Consider the following 8,895-nt stretch of genomic DNA (forward strand, 5'->3'; position numbering starts at 1 on the left):
TTGTTATCTCAGATTCTCCAGCATCTGCAGTTCCCACTATCTCTCAGACTGAAAAAGAACTGATGTTGTTATTTTTCAGTTAAATATTTAATTATTAAATACGTATTGCTGCAAAATAGTGTACAAACAGTAGGATCGTAGCATCTTTGTTAACACACCATGAAGTGTTAGTTTAAAAAAAAATCAAGTTGTAATAGTAGAAGATTGGCAATATCTGGCCCGGAATGGTTACTGTTGCTACATTTTTTTTTTAAAAATACCTAGAATTAGAAACAAGTGAAACATGATACATTTTTTAAAAAAAATATAGACCAGATCTGAATTGAATTTTAGTAAAAACTAATGAAAGTTACCTCAGTGCTGTTTATCTTGATTTGGTTCCTTTCTTGCCTTTATTCCCATTTTAAAAAGGTCCTTTTCAAGTGCATCAAAGCTACTTTTATAGTCAAACCCTGCACAGCTTAGACCATTTCAAATACCCATCAAATGTATTAGCTAAATGGATGAAACCACAAAGGAAAATGCAAGAAAAGTCAGAAATTCATCTCCATCTCAAAATTTCCAGGATATGGATCTTAAACACTACAATATATGTTAGTTGTGCCCTGATTAATTCATTCTCATGTGCATCTATTCCTCTGGTCCCATATGGATTTCATAGAGTATAGAAGTATCTGTACATGCGTATCCTTTTAACCTTGAATCACATTGATCTCTGTCATAAAGAAGTAAAGTCCTTTTATCTTTTTTTTTCATTAAAAAACCACAATATATCTTCAGTCTGAGGAAAGATATTCTGATATCTAATCTCATGTGGAACTCTTCAGTATTATACCTTTTTATCAAAGCCACAGACTTCTGCTTTTCACGGAAATTTGAAGGTATCGTGCATTACAATTCCCATAGGATTGATACTAACTCTGGAGTTTCGTGCCATAAAACCTGGTTTGCTTCTGCCATCATGTCAGTAAACAGCCTTAGAAATTAAAACCGAGACCTAGAAAATGTTAAATTTTCTGATGTGGAGGTGCCAGTGTTGGACTGGGGTGGACAAAGTTGGAAGTCACGTGACACTAGGTTATAGTCCAACAGGTTTATTTGAAATCACAAGCTTTCGGAGTGCTGCTCCTTCATCAGGTGAAGTGGCCATCTCCAATTTAATAATATCCCTCCTACAGCAGGGCGACCAGAACTGTACACAGTACTCCAAAAGTGGCCTCACCAACATCCTGTACAACTTCAACATGTCCCAACTACTAAACTCAATGGTCTGAGCAATGAAGGCAAGTGTGCGAAATGCCTTCTTGACCATCCTGCCTACTTGTGACGCAACTTTCAAAGGACTATGAACCTGAACCCCTTGGTCTCTCTGTTCTGCAACACCACTTAGAGCCGTACCATTGACTGTATAAGTCCTGCCCTTGTTTGTTTTATCAAAATGTGATACCTAGTATTTATTCAAATTAAACTCTATCTACCACTAGGGGGTTTATAAGAAAACACAAATTCTGACTTTTACTTAGCCGCACATGGAGGTTGCATACAAAATCCAAAGTGAAGAGGGCCGTATAATGTAAGTTTTGAATATCTTTATTATCAAAAAGATGGACTGGCTGAGAAATACTTATGATAAATTGCTCTTTTATTTGCTGTTATTCAGGATTGATTTTTTTTTAAGTTTTGTTAAGCGTTGAAGAGAATAATTACTAACTGGCCTTGTTCTCGTTGATGTAATGGAGTCGGTCAGTGAGTGAATGTTCTTAAAAAATGAGTCCAATAAAGTTAGGAGAGGTGTGTTGGAAGTATGAGTAGGTTGTTGTAATGCCTGTATGTCCCTCAATACTTGATGTTAAGATTAAAAAGGACAATTACATAATGTCAGTGATAGGGCAATATAAACAAAGGACTTTAAAAGAAAATTTGAAAAACAAAGAATCTTGGGTTTAGTACTGTCTTTTGGACAAGTTTCAAATAGAAACCAGATTAATTACACTGAACTGTATTGGTTGCACGCAAAGATGGCATCTGGAGTGGGCTGTTGCTTTGCAGTTTTAATACTGTAGGAAGTATTTTTTAAAAAAAAAGAGATTTGTTGAATGAGTGTTTTATTGGATGCAAAATCCTAAGGACAGAAAGAAATATTCAGTGTGTTACCTTTGTTGAGCGATATCAAAATTGACATTAACTGAATTAAAAACACTTGTGAGCATAATGAACTATATGTGCCTTATTCACGTTTATATTCAATATCTGGCAAATTACATTTAGTTCAAAAGGAAAAAACAATTGTAATTATTAACAGTAGTTCAGATTTTCTGATCTCTGGATTATCAGAGACTGTATGCAGCTGAGGACTCTTCAAAATATTCAGACTTTGGGTAGTTCTGATTTACTGGCCTGGATATTTACACAGGAAAGGTTTGACAGAAAAATCCTTCTGTACGCACCCCTACCCAGTATTGATCTGACCTGGCTAGCACCCACCATCCAACTTGCCACTGCACACCCTCAAACACACATCTGACTTAACCAGCTGACACCTCAGCTATCCTATCTCCTTACCAATTAGCTCCCTGACTCTACCCACATACACACCTACATGCACCTACCTACTAACTCGCTGACAATACAGCAGCTAATACAGGAAACAGAGACATGGATTCTGGCTGATTCTCTTTGCTGTTGCTTCAGAGGTTTCTGGTGTTAAGGTAGGTTTTTCTAGGATCCTCCAACTGACAGGTCATATTGCAGGTAAGTAGGCTATTTAAAATTCTAATGCTAGCTGTTATTGGGCTATTTGTTCTTTATTCATTCACAGGATAAGGGCGTTGCTGGCCAGGCAGCATTTACTACCCATCCCTAATTGCCTAGAGGGCAGTTAAGAGTCAACCAAGTCGCTGTGGGCTTGGAGTTACATGCAGGCCAGACCAGGTTCTTCCCTAAAAGACATTAGTGAACCAGATGGGTTTTCCAACAATTGGCAATGGATTTATGGTCATCTTAATTCCAGATATTTATTGAGTTCAAATTCCACCATCTGCCATGGTGGGATTTGAACCTGGGTCCCCAGAACATTATCTGGGTCTCTGGATTAACAGTCCAGTGATAATACCACTAGGCCATCACCTCCCCCCTTGTCTTACTCCAAATATTCCCATCCATCTCCAGCAGTTCAGCTGAACAAACCTTCTCTACCCACCTTAGTTTAATTTATAAAAATCTACCTGCATCAATTGAGAAATTCTATGGTTAGAAGCACTTAGCCCAGTACTTGAATACAGCTAGAGTACTAGGTACTGTTGTGGCAGTGCAGCCTGTACGTAATACCTGCAGGCATGCCAGCTGAAGATAGGCTGATAAGCTGGGCCAGGAGTTGGATGAGAAACCAGACGCAGAGGAGTTTTTGTAAAGGTGGAAGAGTCCTAGAGTTGTACAGAACGGAGTCATACCCTTCGGTCTAACTTGTCCACATGATGATCTGATAAACTGATCTAGTGCTATTTGCCAGGATTTGGCGCTCATCCCTTTTCAACCCTTCCTATTCACGTACCCATCCAGATGCCTTTTTAAATGTTGTAGCTGTATCAGCGTCCAGCTCTTCCTCTGGCACCTCATTCAATACATGCACCATCCTCTTTGTGAAAAAGTTTCCCCTTTAGGTTCCTTTTAAAACTTTCCCCCCCTCACACCTTCAACCAATGCAGGGTCACTGGACCCGAAATGTTAACTCTGATTATTTTCTTCACAGATGCTGCCAGAAGCTGCTTAGCTTTTCCAGCAACTTCTGTTTTTCTTCAACCAATGCTCTCTAGTTTTGGACTCCCCACCCTGGGGGGCAAAAAGACCTTGGCTATTCACCCATCATGAGTCAAGATTACAGAGATGGGTTTTGGGACACCAGAAAGGGATTTAAATAGAACAATGTGTTGGAAAGCTGACAGCCAATATAGGTCAGATTAAGGGGAATGATGGAGTGATGAGTCTTATGTGAGATTGTACACAGACTTAATTGTGTTCCTGTCTATGGAAGGTGAAGGATTAAAAATTGACCCGGTGAACATTATAATAATTTCTCTTGAGGTGAGAAAGACTTGCACAAGGGTTTTTACAGCAGAGGACTGAGGTTGGAGCAAAGATCATTAGAGGGGAAAGTAAGTAACTATTGTAACAGAGGAGGTTGCTCGACATTGTATAGGATGCTGGGATGTGAGAAACTGAGACTGGGAGGAGAATGTGAGTTTGTACAGTACAGAGTTTGTGGGTTGAGGAGAGCTTTGTTCGTCCTTGTGCTTAGCTGGAGAGGATGGTGGTTTATTCTGGCCTGTAAGTCAGTCCAGGTCCAATAACACTCTGTAGAGCAAGTGTAACAGACTGGCTAAGACAGGCACAATGGGCCCTCACTTATGTAGATGGTGCAACCTTATTAAAATGATAAATAATATTTAGGCATTTTCCTGTAGCAGCTGGTGATCTTAAAATGTCAGCTAAACTGAATCTCCATGTTGATTTTTGGGCAGATGTATTTGTTGAATAATAGGAGGATTGGGCAGCTGTTGCTCACGGAAGGGAGCAATGTTTGTTCAGCTGAGCTGCTGCTTACTGGGCAATGGGGAAGAAATCATCAGCATTGTCCAAAGAATGGAGTTACTGCTTAACGATCCCAAAAAGCTGTTCGGCAGAACTGTCGTTGACCCGTGGACTTAATGACAGGTTCATTTAATTACTGACCACTGCATGGTGGGGCCTGGATGGAATCATGAGCCTTTTCCCAATCAGCCACCTCTTGTGTATAAGCAGTGAGTTGGTGGGTGTGCTTGTTACATTAATGTACCGTGGCAGCTGCGCAATCCACTGCTGGTGGTCACACACCGGTTGCAAGTTAATGTGGATTTTTGGGGGCTCTTGTGGTGCAGTGGTTGTGTCCCTACCCCTGGATCAAGAGACCTGGCTCTCAAGTCTCACCTGCTCCAGAGATGTGCAATCACATCTCTGAATAGGTTGATTAGAAAAGAAATATACCGGGGGGTTGTCAGTGCTGTCAGTATCATTGGATCTGGGTGAAGCCTAAATATTGTAGGAACCCAAGATCTCACAACAGTTTCTGCTCTTATTAGAGAAAACTCTTCCATTACTTTCCCAATTTGTCTGGTTAATACAGGTGCGGACTGCTGCTATTGATATCTCTTGTTCCAGCTGGAAGGATTGAGAGGGAAGGTGACCTCCTTTGCAACATTTGATGCTGACATTAACAGTTTTGGTTGTTTCAGGAGGTGACACACCTCTTGCAGCATCCTGAAGAATTATAGCCTTTTGCATTATAGCCCACCGAAGTGCTGGTATGGTGTCCTGAACCTATGTATGCTCGGAAAGTACAAACTGCAGCAAGCTTGCTTCTTTCCATCTGGTCACCTTGCAGCTGAAGCTCTCTTTTCTTCCTCTGGTTGTGGCTGCTCATCATTAGCAGCAATTTACATTAATATGGCACTTTAGCATATGTTTCTTTTGAAGCACAGAAAAATTGGCACCAAACCAAAGAAGAGACATAAGGAGGAGGAATGACTGAACAGGCTTGTCATGCTGAAACCAGAAAGGCTGATTCCTTTGTAGGGGGGGACAAAAAAGAAAAAAGGTGTTGATGAAAAATTTGAAAAGATTGTCATGCCGTTACAAACATTTTAACATTTCCATAGATGCCAAAAGACATTAAACTACTAGAAAAATATTTCACAAATTGTCACAGTATTTTTATAAGAGCGCAGGCGAGGATCCCTTAAGTAGAACATTTAATAGGTGTCTCAGCCTGCACCACATTGTGTAGGCAGATTGCAGAACTTTTCTATTTGACATACGTGACAAAAGTAACCACTACGCAAACTAATTATTCATGAAATACTTTGGGACATTTATGAAGCATAATATAGACAGCAGACATCTTATTGATCATGACTTTGATTCTTGTTTTATCTTGCACTTCCTACCTGCTTAAAGTCCCTGCTTTCACCTTCAATTCCTACACCTCTTCAACGTTGCTGTAACTTCACAGTATGGAGTGCATTTATTGACTATGTGCTGCTGAATTCGCAATTGTAGATGATTGCCACAAACAGTTGGTGAAGGAGCCCTTTGTGAAATGTATATTGCATTTCGGGGAGTTGTATATTTGTGGGAGTTTGAATTTCCCATTTGAAACATTATTCTCATTCATGTGAAAATTTTCTTTTGTGCTAACCGTTAAAAGAATTTCTCAAAAAGAATTTGAAGAATCAATTTGCAGTTACTGTGCATATATTTTCTATTCATTTGTCATGTTGAGTTAAATGGATCCATTCATCTAATTTCTTGATAATTAGTAAAACACAAATGTCCTTTGTAAGGATGTTAGTCCATTATCTTGTGTTTCATACAGTATCATTTTTAATTGACACACTGTATAAATCTCCCTCCACTGTTTGGAGTTTACATTTTGCTTTTGGAACAATGGTCACATATAAATAAAAATTCCCAACTCCAAATAGTTTAATGATCAACTTCTAAACTTTGAGCTGTTAGAATTTCAGATTGCAGCAGTCCTCATAAACTTGAGAGGAGCCAGAATGGAAATTTGTGATGGAGTTATGCAGTTTTCTCACTTTTTATTTTGACGGAGACCAGCTGGACTGGATTTATGAGCTTGCTTAAAACATGAATTACATGAAAGCAAGTGGCACCATTCTGGATTAGCATATATTTCACTTGGATATATGTTGATGTTAAGAAAATGATGTTCTCTCCACAAAATCTTCAACAATGATTAGTATAAATCTTTAGTTAATTGGATTACTAACTTTTAGCTGCTGAAGCGTATTCCGTGAAAGGGATTGCTTGTGAAAAAAGGAAGCTGACAATGCTGTAGTCTAAACTGTACACTACAGAGTGGATCCACAAATAAAATTTAACCAATAGACTTATACAAAATAATACTTCAGAAAATTTGTAATTGAAAGACATGAAATGCATGTTCATTTAAAAAGCAGGAATACTTTTGAAAAAATGCAATTTTCTTTTTTTTAAAATGTAATGCTTCTAAAGATAACTCTAAGTTATACATGGTCCAGGAAAGCATCACAGGACCAAAAGGACACAGCTGTTTGGTTTCTTTTTGCGATTATGTCAGTGAGAGTATGGTGAAGTGATCAGAAATTAAGTCTAGCATAAAATATCTATCAATAGGAGGAGTGAGGCCAGCAGAGAATCTCCTGAATTCAGGATTTCCATGATTTTTGATCCATCAAACCAGCAGATACACTTGATAAGAATGATCATACTTGTCAAGCCAGAGACTATTAAAAAGAGTTTATCACAGACTTCCTACAGTGTGGAGACAGGCCTTTCAACCCAACAAGTCCACATCAATCCTCAGAGCATCCCACCTAGAACCATCCCCCTAATCTACACATCCCTGAATGCTATGGGCAATTTAGCATTGCCAATCCACCTAGCCTGCACATCTTTGGACTGTGGGAGGAAACCCGGAGCACCCAGAGGAAATCCACACGGGCACAGGGAGAATGTGCAAACTCCACACAGACAGTTGCCTGAGGGTGAAATTGAACCCGGGTTCCTGGCACTGTGAGGTAGCAGTGCTAACCACTGAGCCACCAAGTTTTTGTGCAAGGTAGGAATGAGGCATAGACAGGAAAGTGAATGTTCTACTAAAAAGTTTTTGTTTAGTGCAGATCTTGCTAAAGAAGGATCTGGTCCATGTGTTCAGTGTAAGGACTTTATTCATCTGAAAAAAGATAGTTTTGATTTAATAATGATCTGATTTTTAGTTTAAAGTGAAGGGCATTCTAAACATCTAAAAATTTTGGGTGGCATTGCAACAATTGAACACTATTATTCCATGATGGGAAGTTATTGGTGCAACTCTGCCCGCAGCATTAATAGATGATAATCAACACTTGTCATTCAATAGTATTACCATTGCTGAACTCTCGCTATCAATGTCCTGGAGTGTTACCATTGACCAGAAACTGAGCTGGATTAGCCATGCAAAGACAACAGCTTTGAACCTGCTCTCCTAGCCAGTAATGCTGTGAGTAACTCTCCTCCTGATTCGTCAAAACCTAGCCACCATCTACAAGGCAAAGAGTGTGATGGGATACTCCCCACTTGACTGGATAGGTGCAGCTCCAACAGCACGCATGAAACTTGACAGCCCTCTTGCTTGACACCACCTCCAGAAACGTACAACCTCCTTGCCACCATCGCTAGTAGCAGCAGTGCATTCCACCTTACAAGATGCACTGCAAGAATTCATCAAGTTTCTATAGACAGCACCTCCAAACCTGTGTCCACTTCCATCAAGAAGGACCAAGGTGTGGAATGAGCCTCCAGAGGAAGTGGTGGATGTGACATTCGCTCAAGTTCATAGGAATGTGGGCCAAGTGCAGGAAGGCGGGACTAATTTGGGATTATGGTCAGCGTAGATTGGTTGGTCTGAGGGGTCTGTTTCTGTACTATATGACTCTGCCTGTAAAGGCTGCAGATACATGGGACCACCTGCAAGTATCCCTCCAAGCCACTTATCATCCTGACTAGGAAATATATTGCCATTCCTTCAGTGTCACTGGGTCAAAATCCTGGAATCCTCTCCCTAGGTAAATTGTGGGTCTATTTACACAAAATGGAATGCAACAGTTCAAGAGGCAGTTCACCAGTACCTTCTTGAGCAAGTTGAGCCACCAGCGATGCCCACGTTCTGTGAATGAATAAGAAAAACTGTAACTATGGACTGTCTATCGTAGCATCCGCATCCTTCTTTCAACCTTATAAATATTTACCTCTAATAATGAAAAAAATGTGAAAAATAGTGCTGTTACCAGCCTACGAAATAAACTCTTTAGGTAAATATTA

The sequence above is a fragment of the Rhincodon typus genome, chromosome 10 (assembly GCF_021869965.1).
Source record: "Rhincodon typus isolate 14 chromosome 10, sRhiTyp1.1, whole genome shotgun sequence".
NCBI lineage: Eukaryota > Metazoa > Chordata > Chondrichthyes > Orectolobiformes > Rhincodontidae > Rhincodon > Rhincodon typus.